General features: G+C 44.2%; 1 protein-coding gene across 1 annotated transcript in view; it reads right to left on the reverse strand.

Moving 5' to 3' along the window:
* The window catches only part of ASCC1 (activating signal cointegrator 1 complex subunit 1), a 771,288-nt gene that overhangs the window by 552,524 nt on the left and 204,939 nt on the right, over positions 1–13,825 (reverse strand). The window lies entirely within an intron of this gene.

Here is a 13,825-nt window from a genome sequence, read left to right on the forward strand (position 1 = left end):
AAAGTTTATTCTGTATGTCAGTAGAACTTAATGGCCATGTACACCCCACTTGCTTTAGAGGAATCCTGACTACCTTTTCTACTGAAGTTACCACACCCATACAAAATCCTGTAAGACTTTCCGAATAGTCTATTGCGCGTTTTAAACAGCACCATGAGTTTTAATTGTTTTTTGAAGCAAGATATTCCCTATGATACTTCGGTCTATTTCTTAGGACCAATCGACCACTTTTCTTACTTTACAGGCGCCCTGGAAGGCTGCCTGCTGCACATTCTGTTCACAAATTCTGACCACAGTGAAATCTTAAAGCTCTCTTTTCAATGGCCTCAAAAACATTTAAATGAAAACATGCCTGAGAGAAAGTTTGCAGGGGGTAGAGGGTGCTAAAATGATGACAAACAGATTTAGAGCCTTAATCCCCTGTGCACTTTAAATTGTTCGCAGGTGTGCCTAACACATCAATAATTAATCTGTTCCCTTCCAGCTGGCAGCAACAGACCAAAAGAGGGGCACGCGCGGCGCACTCAGGAAAAGCATGCAGCAGAACAGACTTGTATGACACATAAAACGTAAACACGCGAATAAAGACTAATTTTGGTTCCAAGAAGAAGCTTACCCTCATTAAAGGTGACGGCCTCGTGAAATGTAGTTTTCTTTATAAATAGGCACCGCTGGGAGGGTGGCATACATTCCTACACAGCTAAGTACCCAAGGGTTGTAGTTATTTCGTGGCTGCTGCTGGGTTCTCTCTTCTAGACGATCATACACCGAGACAAGTACCTCACCCATTAAACAATTTAATTAAACAAGAGCATAGGAACGACAGGGTGTACCACGAAGCCAACATGTCCTGCGTTGCGAGAATCTAAAAGAGCAGCAACTGCTTCCTTCTCAAAACTGGTATGTGCACTGCAGGTAATGAGGGTGTAAGAAAAGACCTCCTGCACCTGTTCAATGTGTACCTATTTTATGTTCGTAAAACGCACTTGGGATATGCCAACATAACTGTTCAGCCTACTAGGTCGACTCCCTCCCAACAGCCCGGACAAAAAACACCTGCTCCCAATGCAATCATTTTCTTCACAAAGTAATGCACAAACGCCAAGCGATAAAAGAGAAATCTTAAAATCATGGAACATGGGGGACTTTTGGCAGAGTAAGGACTGCACATTATCTAAATAAAAGTATTTCTTTCACACGCAAAGAGATTGGGTGCAGGTTAAATATAAAAGATATAAACCTCGTTTTCTCGTAAAAGAATTAGCAACATTACACCTCAAAATTCAATCTAGCTTTATAATTTTTAAAAAACTGTTTATGTAATTGAGAATACTTGCGTTTTCATTGATACGTGTTTGAGAATAACAGAAGTACTTCAATACACGGGGGGGTATATGTATAAATATATTTAAACATGTTTTTGGAATGTATCACACATGTGCGTTCTCAAGCTTAGGTACGAGCTTCATGCAAATAATACCACAAGTCAATTCCATTAACACCAGCGCTATGATCTACTTGGGTCCACCGAGTCCTGATAACGTCAATTGGAAACATCGCAGAAAAAAATTACGTGAAAACTAAACAGAACAAGACCCAAAAAAACTAAAAAATGACCTTAATATAGCTTTCTAGACAGAAATAAATCATCCATATACTTTAAAGAAAAATATAAATCTCACACTGTCAAAAGTAAAAGTAGCAAGAACGTGTTTTCAAAATAAAAGTGTAGAGGAGGTACAAAATATATTTGATTGAGAACCGTCATTTTTGCACAGCCATACAGTCAAGTGTAAACTATATAGAATCACCAACATCATTGCACATAAATGTCCTGTTTAAAGTTTTCTACAAATAAAACAGCTCACAAAAAATTTCCGAGTAGCGCAAAGATAAAATTAACGAGAAGCGTGTATACGATATGAAATCCTAATGTTTATGACACACCTTTGAAGAACTGCACGACCCTCTGTTTGTATGGGGGGAAAAGTTATATAAATTGACTCATGATTTCTCGCAGGATTAAAGGTCTGCGAACATCAGTTCTGGGTATGACGAAGGTCACCAGTTACCTTTTTCACAAGGCCATTTAGTTCCCAGGATTGCTTTAAGGGCTGGGTGAATAATGAGCATTAGAATAGCCATCCCTCCTACGCTCATCCCCTCCCTAGCCCCCCGTGAATACAATCCTCTTCCTAGGCACAGTGTTAATAGCGCACAGACTGTCATTGTGCCCACGAGGGTGGTGTGAATTGATACATAAAGCATAGCGCCACGGGACAGCGTTGGGGTGCAGGGCGATGGGTGGTCACCCAGACAATAGTTATTTATGGGTAGGATTAGTACTGTTTTTGGTACCTCGCGCTCCCGGATGTTGTTGCTGGTGACGAAAATGCCGATACCGATGGGGATGAAGATTAAGCCGATGACGAAAAAGCAGGTAGCACGGTACCGGCTGTCAGGATGGGCTGCCAGGCGGGCAACCGCTGCTGCTTGAAGGCAGTATTATCTGGCTTCTTACTCTTTGAAGCCACCCCGGACCCGGCGCCCGAGTGGTGCCCGCCGCCGTCTTCCTCCTTGGCGTTGTAATTCATGGCCGGGCGGCAAGTCGAGTCTACTGTCTGACTGAAACAGAGACTCTCCTACACTTCCGGGTTTCTCGTCGCCACTGGGTTCCTCCTGGTAACCACCGCAGACGTAAAGCTCATAGGAAGTGACGACACAGCAACAAAGCTACAAAGCAGCGAGCAATGATTCGTTGTTGAACGAACATGTTTCTTGTGTGTTTTTCACGACTTTCGTGGGCGTGCCCTGGTTGTGCCGGATAGCCTGGCGATGTAAACAAGCGTTAATGTGTGTATTTACTTTTGGTGACTTACCTATCAAAATACCTGAACGCTTGTCCCTATTTTCAGGCATATTTTTTTAGATTTTGGTTAACGATGATTTTATCCGCAAACTGAATTTCGAGTTGTAAATTGTATTTATATCGCGCTTAAAATCTAGAAAAACAAGTCAGGTCCCGGGCCGTGCTGTGATTGGCTGACGTCACGGGGTGTCCCGGGCCGGCAGCCAATCACAGCGCGGCCCGGGAAATGACGTCACTGGGGTGTCCCGGGCCTGCAGCCAATCGCAGCGCGGCCCGGGACAAAGGGGCGGGGCTTAAAAAAAGCCCGAGAAACGCCCCCGAATCGCGTTTTCCCCGAGAAAGCGCGATTGACAGCCTCTGTCTCCCAATGGCTAGCCTCCATTTATGGAGCTAGCCAATGAGAGACAGAGGCGGGTCATCGATCATATATAGAACTCAATAGGTTTTTGTGCGCACTTGCAGGCAAAACCTAATAAAGTGCTTCACCTACAAAAAAAACTGTGGATTTTGCACCAAGGGAAATTGTACCTGTATAGCTAGGTGCACACATAAAAATGCACACCCTTTTCTAGATTGCCATGTGCAAATAAAAGTGGGTCACGCTTTGACAAACTCGGGCAGTAAACTATGACTATTCATTGGGGCCCTCTGGATTCTCTCCAACTACTCGGGAATGTCAGTTTAAAAGGGTTGTTTCGAAATGTAAGCACATGGGACTTCATTAATAGTTTCCTTTTGTGGAAGGCGTGGTGACTGAGCGTATTCTGTCATTCTGAGTAATCTTTTTCACTTAAATTCAGAGAGGATGCAGGCTACATAAGACAGCAACTACGAGCCAATATTCCACCAGAGACACATTTTGAGACACATTTACACTTTCAGTCAGAGCGCATCTTCTCAGGGAGTATCCCACAGAAGTACCCCGTTGAACTGCTTTCTTACAAGTAGGAGTCCGCAATAAAAATGGCCCTTCTTCTCCTGTTTCCGTTGCTACACATGAACTCAATTTTCACTCAGAAGCGATTAGTGTGTCAGTCAAAGTCAGTTTTTTAACCATTCAATTTCTGTACGCACGACACATGACAGTGTGGGACTGTCTTTCAAGAGACACGAGGACTGATGTGATGTCACCATGGCATAGTCCCTTTGACGTTCAGAAACAGATAAGCAATATTATCATCTGTCAGTCCACAGCTAGAAATGACGATGGAATCAAATACAGAAGCAGCATGCTCAGTAGGTGAAGGGGCTAAGATGAAGTGCTGCTTAATTAAACAAAAATATTGCAACAAGTCTCGGTGCCAAAATCCGTACAGTATTACGAAGGTATGCAGGAGGTGATGTGCCCTACTGGCTGTAGCGTCCTTCCCAGTCCGTGTATCCGCAAAGTCCTAGGCACACATAGAGCTTAGGAATACACATCTTTATTCTTTGGCGTGTACCTGTGAACTCAACATTCTAAACCAGCCTTCAGTGCACACCGTTCCAACACTTCTACAGAGTCCATTTGAAGCCGAAATTGTTCCATCACTTCTAATTCGCAAGACACTAACTACATCTCCCTCTCTGTTATCCCCTTCCATGCTCATGACTGCCCCTGGCCATCATGAGTCACGGTGGGCGTGTGCGCACCACGGCCGGGGGCCGTCTGAGCCACGCCCGCGATTGGAATGTCCAGCACTGTGGCGGAATTCGCGCAGCAGCCAAAGTGTTAAATAAAAAAAGTAAAACATTTTCAAAATATTGATATAGATAGACATATACATTCAAATCTCTGCAATCTTCTTGGTGCTTTAATTGTTTGAGTTGATCTTGTTCTAGGAAACTAGGAGGTGACATCACTGATGTCCAGGATCTATGTCGAAGGTGTAGAAGCAACAGCAGTTGCTGATGTTTCAGACTCGGTCTCTCTTTCAACCATTAGATCTGATGAACAATTGGTCAAGTGCCTGAAATGAGAAGAGAGTAAGGTAATATACTTCATAGGGCACTGAACAGTGGGCATGTGTCCGTTAGTAGACACCACTTGGAAAGGTTCTGCATCAAAAGGAGTATCAAATTTTCTTTTCTGCCTTTGTCGTACAAGCAGTGGATCGCCTCACTTAAAGACAATGGGCCTTATTTATGAAGGCCTTGCGCCACCGGTGCATCACTTTTAAAATGGGAAAAAGTGACGCACCGGTGGCGCAACGCCTTCATAAATGAGGCCCGATGTTCTTTGCATGTCATCTTTTGTCACAATACACTTTCATCTTTTGTTTGTTAACCAAGTCCTCCTCATGAGTTGTTATCTCATCTTTCTTTCTCTGATTGGTCCATTGAGGTAACTTAGTATTCATTGCTCTCCCGAATATCAGTCACAGGGCTTTTACCTGTGGTTGAGTGGGGTGTTGAAGGATAAGCTCTCATGGTAGAATTTAATACAGTTTTTAAATTGAGCTTCTCAAAAGTGACCCACTGCACTGCTTTCTTTGGGGTACTCATAAAACGCTCAACAAGTCTGTTGGCTTGCAGCCACAGAGGTGTGCTCTTTTGATGCTTTATTCTGAAATGCTCCAACAAAATCTCTGAGCACTCAACAACTGAAAGGAGGGCCATTGTCAGACTTCACTATGGCTGGAACACCTCATGTCTCAAAGATTCTATCTAGTCTTTCAATTACTTGTTCTTTAGTTGTTGAAAAATCTTCAATTAGTGGAAATTCTGAGTATTCATCCATAACCACCAATAGATGATGTCCATATTCAAGAGGACCAAAAAAGTCAATGGCTATTCTCTCCCACGTATGCTTCAGGAGTTCGGACATGTTCAAGGTGTGGTGAATAATTCATGTAGAAAGATAGTTTCAAAAATGACAGGCCTTTAATTCCTTTTCAACCCTGTCATCAAGGTAAGAAACCAAACTCTGTCTCAGAGAGCTTGTTTTGTGGCCACAATTCCACGATGTCCTCCATGGGCTACCTCAATTATTTTCTGTCTCAGACTGCCGGAATCAGGATTCTGGATCCTCGTCATATAACTCCTTCCTGAGTTATGTACAGTTCATCCATGACATTTTTGTACTTTTGTTATTCACAATCACTGGTGAGCGGTTGAGTGTGTTGGTTCCATGACTGATGTGTAATTATATCCATCAGCTTTAACAAGTCACTCTTAAGGCTCATGGCAGTGATAATCTGGGCCAACGAAATGGCAGCTGGTGTGTTTGATTTTACAATGAAGTTGGCATAGGCATACTCTTTTTTCCCTCTAGATGAATAGCGTAGTCCAGTTTTATAACACCATCCGTCAGATGCAGCTTCATTAGGGGGGAAAAGTTATGACCCTCCTATTTGCAGACAACACCATGCTGGTCCCGAAAACCCCAGAGGGGCTCCAGCTGTTTTAAATCAATTACAAGATTTCTGTGATATGCAAAGCCTAGAGATAAATACGTCCAAAACTAAAGTTATGATGCTCAAATCCCACACGTCTTATGGTGGGGTCCCTCTTGAGAGTGTTAGTACTTTCAATTATATAGGCATAACACTATCTGAAACCATGTCCTGGAAACCGCATGTGACTAAGATGATTTTGAAGCACAAGCAAATAGTTGGAGAACTGGGGAAGGAATACCGCACATTAACTAGTAAAACGGTTGCTGCCCCTTTGCAGATCTATGACTCAAAAGCAGTGTTCTCTGCCCTTTACTAAGCTGACTTGTGGGGATTTGACAGAATGGATGACCTCTCCATATATGGGCATACATTTTGAGGAGTTTGGTGTCGTTGCCCCTGAGTACCCCACTCCACCCCATAAAGTTGGATATGGGCAGGCAATCTATTGTTGACAAAGCTAAGCTCCGCCCATTGATATTTTGGATGAGAATTAGGTCCCCTATGCTCATGCTCTCACAGAAGTCAGCCGCCTGGATACATTTAATAAAATGAGTTGGATGAACAATGTGACAAGACTATTATCCAACATTGACCTCTCATCACTTCCCTCAAAAGGCCAAGTAAAATCAAGGTATTGGGATTGGGTAGCGCAAGCTGAGCTTAGTAACATGTCTCGGGGAGGTTAACAACTGAGTTTATGGATCACAAACTGGATCGTTCCCATGAGAACTAACTAGATATTATACAGGTACCAAATGATAGGAAACTTTACATCCAGTTTAGGTTTGGTACACTCCCCTTGAATGTATTCATAGGTAGCTACACTGCAACTTATCGACAACTCAGATTAGTTTTGGCTGCAAAGCACCCATATAATCGGTTGCCCATGTAATGCTTGTTTATCAGGCATATGAACTTCCAAGAGAAAATTGGCTAAAACCTATACACAAGCAGCAAGGAACTCGTAACCATGAAGAAGCCCTGCAAATTTTAAAAACTGATGCTAGACCCCTGTCCAATTGTGCTGTAGACAAATTTCTTGGACATATTTGGGGCATCAGGAGAAAAGCTCAATAGTGTGGAGTGTGCTAATTTTATTATATGTCTACTAATTGTATATCCTTGCATTGTATCTTTTTAGTTGGCGTAGTGCTTATCTATTTTTATAATATGTCCTTAATATTGTGTTTAAAAAAAAAACGTTTTTTTTAACTATGATGCATGGTCCTATCTTGTTTGCTTGTTTGCTTGTGCCGTTGTCAAACCCCTAGGACACATGTGGAGCACTAGGAGAAAAGTGCAAAAGTTGCCCTTTAACTTTATAGATGGCTTCGCGCTTTTCTATTTTTAGCATATGTTTCTAAAGCTGTGTTTTCTAAAATTCCTAACTATGATATACGCTCCTACCTTTTTTATTGTCATGTGTTTTATTTTTGTATGGATAACGAAGATGTGAAAATGTTTATGGCATGCATGTCAAAATAAAGTTATATATGATATAGGCCTCAGCCGTCTTGGATTGAGTACTGTGACCTTGTATAGACACTGGAAAAGTAGTCATCAGGGTTCTCATTCTTCCCTGGACGATGCGCCATGTATAGTCATACTATTGTAACCGTAGTCCCCATCGGTCAATGCAAGGAAGCATTTTGGCCTTTGGATTCCCAAGTATAGTCAGTAAAGCTTGATGATCAATTACTATTGTAAAAGGTTTTCCGTACAAGAATAAATTGAAATGTTCACAAGCCCATATCAGTTAAGATTTCTTTTTCAGGTTGTGATTAAGCATGTTCTTTTTGGGACAAACTTCTATTTGCATATGCCACAATATGCCATCGAGCATTCAGGTGTCCACTGTGCTGTGCAAGGATATGGCTTAACCCAACTGGGCTAGCATCAACAACAACATCTGTATGAAGCTTCGGACTGAAATATGCCATTTCAGTAGCGTTATCAAGGACTTGTTTAATTTCCTTGACACTTTCCTCACATTCAGGTGACCAATGAAGTGAAATATACTTTTGCATCAAGTCTCTCAATGGAGCACTTATAGTGACAAAGTCTCGAATATATCTGGAACGGTAACGACCATGCCAAGAAATGAACGCACTATGGGAACATCTTGTGGGGGATCAGCATTTGACAGAGCTTGTACTTTAGCTGGATCTGAATCTTACCCCCATCAGAAAAGATATGGCCAAAGAATTTTAAGTATGTCTTGTGGAACTCACACTTGTCTGCATTCAAAGTCAAACCTGCTTCGGCAAGTAAACTACATACTTGTGGAAGTGCTTTATTGTGTTTTTTTGTGTAGCTCCGTAAACCAATATGTCAAACTGTAATTGAACGCATTTATGACAGGCTGTATCAATCAATCAATCATCAGTATTTGTAAAGCGCTGCTTATCACACATGAGGGTATCCAGACACTGTGCTGCAGTCAGTCAAAGAGGCAGGTCTTGAGTCCCTTTCTGAAGTGGGTCAGAGAGGGAGAGGTGGAGGGGAAGGGTATTCCAGTACTTGGCAGCAAGGAGGGAGAAGGAGCGTCCTCCGATGCAGCAGGGGCGGATACATGGTACCTGTGCAAGGGCGAGGTGAGGGGAGCAGAAGATTTTTGTGCTGTAGGGGAAATTCAGGCAGTGGTTCGTGTAGGCGGGACCTTGGTTGTGGAGGACTTGGTAGAAGTGGGCCAGGAGCTTGAATTGGCCTCTTTTCTGGATGGGGAGCCAGTGGAGGTCTTTCAGGTGCTGGGTAAAGTGGTCCTCTTCGGCAGATTGAAGTGCAGTCTGGCTGCTGCATTCTGGATTGTCTGGAGTCTTCTCATGAGTTCGATGGTGGTGCCTGCATAAAGTGTGTTGCTGTAGTCCAGTAGGCTGGTGAGGAGGGCCTATGTCACATTTTTCCTGGTGCTGATGGGGAGCCACTTGAAGACTTTGTGGAGCATGTGGAGACTGTAGAAGCAGGATTTGGAGACGGTGTTGAACTGATGTTTTACTGAGAGTATGCTGTCCAGCAGGATTTCAAGGTTTTGGGGATAGTCTTCTGGAGTGGGGGTGGGTCAGGGTGCTGATGGCCTCCAGAAGTAGTTCCAGAGGGAGGTGTGTCCGCCAAAGATCAGAACTTCAGTTTTGTCCATATTGAGATTCAGGCAGTTGTTCTTTATCCAGGTTCAGACGTTCCGCATACATTTGTGGAGGTTGATCTTTACCATGGTGGGGTCGACTGAAAGCGAGAAGACGAGCTTGGGGTCGTCGGAGTAGGAGACAATGTTGATGTTGTGGGCTCTGACGATGTCCGCGAGTGGTATCATGTAGATGTTAAAGAGGGTTGGACTGAGGGATGAGCATTGGGGGACGTTGCAGATGGTGCTCTTAGGATCAGAGGTGAAGGGAGGGAGACAGAGTGTCTGGGTGCGCCCGGTGAGGAAGGAAGCCATCCGTTTGAGAGCGTCATTTGTGATTCCGATATGATGTAGTCCCTCGATGGGTGTGTGGTGGGAGACGGTGTCGAAAGCTGGGGAGAGGTTGAATAGGATGAGGGCTGCTGGTTCTCTATTGAGTAGGGTGCAGATGTCTGTTGCGGCGATCAGGACTGTGTCGGTGCTACGATTAACTCTAAATCCGTATTGGGAAGGGTCTAGCAGGTTGTTTCTCTCTAGGTGTTCGGTGAGTTGGAGGCTGATGGCCTTCTCCAGCACTTTGGCGGGAAATGGGAGCAGCGAGATGGAATGGTAGTTCTGGAGCTAGCTGGGATTTGCCAAGCGTTTCTTGAGGAGCAGTCTGACCTCTGCGTGTTTCAAGGCATCGGGAAAGGTGGCAGTGGCAATGGAGGTGTTCAGGATGTAGGTGAGCTGGCAGTTGATCTCATCCCTTTCGAGGTTGAAAAGACAATGGGGGCATGGGTCGGTGGGTGCTCCAGAGCGGATAGAGTTCATTCAAGTGTTTGTGTTCGATGTGTTGAGTTGTTCCCATGTGGTGAGCGGGTGATCAGCGTTGATGGTCGATGGGATATTGAGGGAGTTGGTGGGTTGGGGATAGAAGTTTCTGTAGATGGTTGCTGTCTTTTTGTGGAATTGTCGGCCAGAGTGTTGCAGAGTTCGTGGAAGGAAGGGATCGACCTTTCGGTGGCTGACAGGCAGGTGAACTCTCTGACAATGGTGAAGAGTTCCGTGCTTTTGTTGGCGCTGGTCTCGATTCAGTGTGTCAGGGTCTCCTGTTTCGCAGCTTTGAGCTGGTGGTAGGAGTTTTTGAGGGCCGAATTGAAGGTGGCTCGGTCCGTGTTGTTCCTGTTGGTTCACCACTTTCTTTCCAGTTGTTTTCATCTACCTTTAGTCGTTCTGAGTTCCCATGTGTTCAAACCTACTTGCTTAGTGGATCTGTGTGTTCTGGCCAGTGTTGTGAGAATGACTAGGTCGGCGGCGCTCATGATACAGGTGCTGAAGTTCTGTACTGCCTGGTTCAGGTCAGTGGTGAAGATGGGCTCGGTGCAGGGAGGTCCTGTGATGGTGAAGTGTACGATGGAGAGGTCCGATCAGGTGAGTTCAGTGCTGTGGCTGTACATTATTCTGTTGATGGACGCAAATTTGGGTCCAACGTGTGTCCTGCTTTGTGCATGAGGTCTGTGACCAGCTGCTTGAGGCCTATGTTATCCAGTCGCCAGGAGGTCAGTGTAGTTGGTGTCAGTGGGGTCATGCAGGTGGATGTTGAGGGCTCCCAGGAATAAGAAGTGTTCGGATTCGATGCCGAGCAGGGTGATGAATTCCGCAATGGCGTCGCTGAGGCCTTTTCGGGGTCCTGGCGGTCTGTAGGCGAGGGCGGAACTGAGTGTGAGACAGGTCCCTGTGAAGAAGGTCAGGGCAGAAGGTGAAGATGATGTCCCTGACTTCGGCGGTGTGTTTGCAGAGGGATTTAGCATTGATCAAGAGGTAACTGAGTCAGTCTTGGCCACTGGGGCCGGTGTGGAGCTGGTTGCTGTGATGGTGCTAGGTGTTTGGGAAGCGGTGAACCCGCAGCGGCTGCAGGTAAAAGGTCCTACTGTGGAGTGAGGCGATGCGGAGCAGCAGTTGTTGCATCCGTGGTCCAGGGCACGGAACTCTGTGGCAGAGTATCTGTGGGAGTATGGAGGGCCAAGGCCCCTAGCACTTGGCACGGTCCAGGTGCGGACGGGTGGTGACAGGATTGCCTTTGGTGCGCCAGCGGCTGCGTAGCGGCCTATAAAGCAGTCCTGGGAGGTGGGGGGGGGGTTGTCCAGGAGGACTGAGTAGTCAAAAAAACAGTCAACAAAGCACAGTAACAACAAAAGCAGTGCAGGGGGAGAACATGAAGGCACAACAATTTGATTACAAGCAATAACAAAAGCAATACCAGCAAAAACAAAACAATACAAGTAAGAGGAGGGGCCATGGCTTGAGCAGAGGTTCAAGGAGAGCTCCAGGGCGAGAGCTGTATGATACGTTGAATGACATCTTGAAACAGTTCTGCAGCGGAAGACACTCCAAAACGTAGTCTTTTATATGGAAACAGACCAACATGTGTAGAAAAGGTTGTAATCTACCTGCAATCTTCTTCAAGTTCTAACTGATGATAACCTTTATTTAAATGAAGACAAGAGAAGACCTTTGCACCATTTAATTGCGCTATCATGTCAGAAATGTGTGGACCTGGATGTTGTTCTCATTCAATTGCCTTGTTAGTTTGATGCATATCAACGCATATGCGTACAGCTCCTTCACTGTACTTTTTGGACACTACTACTGTGGGAGAAACCCATGGTGTTGGACCAGTTAAACGCTCAATAGTATCATGTTCAAGTAACAATTCAAGTTCTTTCTCAACAGCTTTTTGCTAGGGAAAAGCAATTTGTCTATGTCTTTGTGCAACAGGACAGAGTCCTCATTAATATGAAACTTCCCTTTCATAGTCTAAAGTTTTCCTAAACCATGAAATAACGAAGGGAACTGACTTAGTATTTCATGGTGAGCATTCATGTTGTAATTCACAGAAATCAGTTCTATATCAGCGGCTGCGCTGAAACTGAGTAGACAGGCACTGGATGCTGTGCCTTGAAGCACATGGATGGGTGCTTATACATTCGTTTTCTTGTGTTTCATTGTCGCTACAAATGAGCCTTGACTTTTCAAGAGAGAAAAACAAAACAGGGCTTTGGCTGATAAACAGTAAGGCTAAGCCAAAATTACAAGAAAAACAAAAGAAGGGCCAATACTGAACCTAATATTCAACGTAGTTAATAACAGTCCCACTATGAATAAAACATACCGGTCCGTGATTTTACTAACGTCACTAGTTGTTTTATTTCTTTAACACTAGTATGCATTCAATTTATAATTTTTAGAACACTTTTTTTGCATGTACAAATTTTTCAAAAAAACATCACAATGGGTTTACATATATACAATATTTATATAAAGCACATCCTACCAAACACATTCATACATCTCACATTCCTATGTACACAAAAAACAATATATACTCCTGTCAAAAAAGTATCTACAAGTTGCTACACGAATAGAATGAATTACATGAATTGTGCAGCTATTTGAATTCAATGCAACGAGAATTAACTCCACTGATTCTCAAATTCAGAGTGGTATTTAATGGAATTTGACAAGAGAATACAGTCCAACTTAAGGCAAGTCAGGTCGGTCGACGCGTTTCGAACTCCTACATTTTATGGAGTTCTCATCAGGACCAGAGCGTTTTCTAAAAGGGAACACCCAAACGACAAATTTAGGACATTCCCAAGGTGACTCAATGGGAAAACAAGAAATAAACAAATGCAAAATTGAAAACGTGAAAAACCGCCAAACCGCACTACATAGCCATACCTTTGCACTATGGTCACACCATTTAGACCAACATACTTCCACAACAACGATCTTCAGACAAGTAGTGGCACTACACAGAAAAAACAATGAAACAAAACATGACTGTCTGTCAAAGTTGTGCCTCGGTAATAATTATGTAACGAGGTAAAGGTACGAGCACTGACCTTTGGAATTGGGGGGCAGAGCACCTGTGATGAAACACAGAGAGAAAGTGTTTATTAAAAAGTGACTTGGGTAAAGAACGGAGGGCGGGGGAGATTGGTAACAAGGGGCTTACCTGAGCGGGACTGCTTCAGATAAAGCCTGCGTCGCTGATTATTCAATAGGGCGGTAAGCCTGTAAAAGCGAAAATGACAGGTCAATGCCTGCGGGGCCCGAGGGTCGGATCCGCTTAACAGGGAACGGAGAAGCGGTGAAGCTTACCGTTTTCAATCAGAACCTCCGCGTTGAACGCCAGTTAGTTGAGACGTGCAGAAAACCTTGTCCTACAGCTGTGTTTACTGAGGTCTGACGCGCCCACGTGACCGGGACGAGCAAACACTCGTTTCTTGAGATTTTTTTCAAATGAAACTTTACACACGCTGACAATGAGAGAAGCAGAGCACAGTGTCATTAAGCACAAGAAAGTGAAAAACGCAGACTCGAGGGGAGTTCAGGGCTGTACTTTGAATATTTCGGAGATTGCATTCAGGCCAGTGGAGGCAGTGTCATATTTCATTATGAGCAGAGCTTCTC

The sequence above is a fragment of the Lissotriton helveticus genome, chromosome 5_1, assembly GCF_964261635.1.
Source record: "Lissotriton helveticus chromosome 5_1, aLisHel1.1, whole genome shotgun sequence".
Lineage (NCBI taxonomy): Eukaryota > Metazoa > Chordata > Amphibia > Caudata > Salamandridae > Lissotriton > Lissotriton helveticus.